Source organism: Oxyura jamaicensis, chromosome 2, assembly GCF_011077185.1.
Source record: "Oxyura jamaicensis isolate SHBP4307 breed ruddy duck chromosome 2, BPBGC_Ojam_1.0, whole genome shotgun sequence".
Taxonomy (NCBI): Eukaryota; Metazoa; Chordata; class Aves; order Anseriformes; family Anatidae; genus Oxyura; species Oxyura jamaicensis.
In genome coordinates this window covers 3,233,837-3,236,241 of record NC_048894.1, presented here as the reverse complement: position 1 = coordinate 3,236,241, position 2,405 = coordinate 3,233,837, and the positions used below count along the sequence as shown (strand labels likewise).

General features: G+C 54.3%; 1 protein-coding gene across 2 annotated transcripts in view; it reads right to left on the bottom strand.

Annotated features, from left to right (window-relative positions):
• Positions 1-405, bottom strand: part of SEC22C (SEC22 homolog C, vesicle trafficking protein) — a 19,191-nt gene extending 18,786 nt beyond the window's left edge. The window contains exon 1 of one of the 2 annotated variants that reach the window (XM_035318292.1): positions 324-405. The gene's annotated coding sequence lies outside the window, so the exon portion shown is untranslated. Of the gene's footprint in view, positions 1-196; positions 216-323 lie in introns of those variants that run through there. The other variant, XM_035318294.1, reaches the window with a different exon arrangement.
• Positions 406-2,405: the final 2,000 nt, after the last annotated feature.

Sequence of the window (2,405 nt, the reverse complement as noted above, 5' to 3'; positions counted from 1 at the left end):
CCAGATCTCGCTCACCTCCCCCTCTACCCTCGAGAACCCCCCCCCCCAAACTTCGTTTTCCCCCCACAGCACCCTCCAGCCCCCCCACCCATCCCCAGACCCCCTCAGCGCTCCGCCAGGCCCCCTCAGGGCTCCCTCAGCCTCCCCAAACCCCACACCCACACCCCAGCCCCCCCCCATACACCCTCCCCATCACCCCCTCACGCTTCCCAACCCCCGCAGGCACCCTCAAAGCCCCTCCCCGGGGCCAAGCAGGGAATGAAGAAGAGGAGGAGGAGGAGGAGGAGGAGGAGGAGGAGCAGGGCCCCGGGGCCGCCGCTCACCTTCCCCCGGCCGCCCCGCTCCCTTCCGCCCACAGAGGCGGCGGCCAGAGCGGCCGCGGCGCGGGGCACGACGGGAGCTTGGAGGCCGCTGGGCGCCGCGCGGGAGGGGGGGCGCGGGAGGACCAGGGCTGAGGTGGGGGGGGGGGGGGGGGGGCTCGCAGGCTGTGGGGGTTGACCTGGCGGCCCTGCAGTGCCCCTCCTCAGTGTGGGGAGAGATGTGAGGGGAAAGTATGTTAGTAACGCGGTGGTGAGTGAGAAATGAAGCTAACCACACCTTCATCGAATCACAGAATTATTAGGGTTAGAAAAGCCCTGCAAGCTCATCTGGTCCAACATCCATCCCCCTACCACCGATGTCACCACTAAGCCATGTCCCCAAGCACCACGTCCAACCTTTCCTTGAGTACCCTCAGGGACGGTGACGCCACCACCTCCCTGGGCAACCCGTCCCAACGCCTGCCTGCTCTTTCTGAGAAGAAATGTCTCCTCATTTCCAACCTGAACTTCCCCTGGCACAACTTGAGGCCAGTCCCTCTTGTCCCAGAACTTAAGTCAACTTTATGGAATTGGACCGATTCTTTTTTATTATTATTAATTTATTATTTTGTCATTTTAAGTTCAGTATAGAAATGCTACACACAATGTCTATACTGGCCATTGAATGTTGTCCCTAGATCTCTGACCAGCAGCTCAGGTGCCCAGCTCACAGCTCACCAGCTTCACCCAGCTGGGCAGCTGTACTCCACCACAACTGCTCTCACTCCCCCTCCTCAACAGAATCAAGGAAGAAAATACAATGAAACTGGTTCGTGGATTGAGAAAAGGTCAGGAAGTTCCCTCACCACTTACTATCCCAGGAAAACCGCTCAGCATAGGGAGGTTAATGTAATTCATTGCCTATTCCTAACAGGCTAAAGCAGTGAGCACTGAAGGAAAACAAAAAACACCTTCCCCCATCCACCCTCTTCTACCCAAGCAGCGGAGGGGAACAGGGAATGGAGGTCAGTTCCTGATGCTTCATCTCTGCCGCTCCTTCACGGTCACTCTCTGCCCCTGCTCCATGTGGGACCCATGGGCTGCAGGGGGACAGCCTGCTCCACCAGGGGCCTCTCCACAGGCTGCAGGGGATCTTGTGCTGGTGCCTGGAGCACCTCCTGCCCTCCTGCTGCACTCACCTGGGGCCTGCAGGGCTGCTTCTCTCACATTTCTCACCCCTCTCTCCCAGCTGCTGTAGCACAGCAGCTTTTTCCCCTTAAATCTGTTCTCCCAGAGGCCCAACCAGCATTGCTCATGGCTCAGCTCTGGCCACCAGCAGGTCCCTTTGGAGCCAGCTGGAGCTGGCTCTGGTCTGACATGGGACAACTGCTGGGCTCTGCTCACAGAGGGCACCCCTGCAGCCCCCCACTACCAAAACCTAGCCACATAAGGCCAAAACACTTGGACACCAAGTCAAAAACGAAGCAGTGTTACCAAACCCTTCTGGAAGGCGTTGATGAAAGTAAAACTTAAGCCCTCTAACTTAGTTCTTTCACTGGTACTTCAAGAGGAAGTCTGCACTACAGTACATCCTAGGTGACAAATGGATTTTCCTTTTCAATTAGCAGCCACTGCAGAAGATGAAGTGGGAACATTGCACAGCAAAGCAGACAACCTCCTTCCTTCTGGTGGTGCCATGTACATAAAAAAGTCCAGAAGCATCAGGAGTGATCCCTGTTCCTTGTTGCAGGTGTTGTGGCAGTTACTAAGCACAAACTGTATCTTCTCATGGGACGTTCATCTCAACAATAGCAGGATAAAAACAGTATAAAGAAACCTAAGTTATTGAACGTGACAGCTCTGAATTCACAGATCTTTATTACATGGGGACATTATCTGAGTATAATGAAGTTGTTGTTATTTCTAAGTAATAGCAGCATTGCTTAGCACCATGAGCACTGAATAACCATTAAAGTTCTTCTGTTCTTCTAACATCTTCCAGTCATCAAAGCATGTCATCATGCTGGTGCAGATCTTGCTTGTTTCACAGTCTGATTCCATCCCCGCTGAGTTTTGCTGCTTCAGATTCTTTCTGCTGGTGAAAAT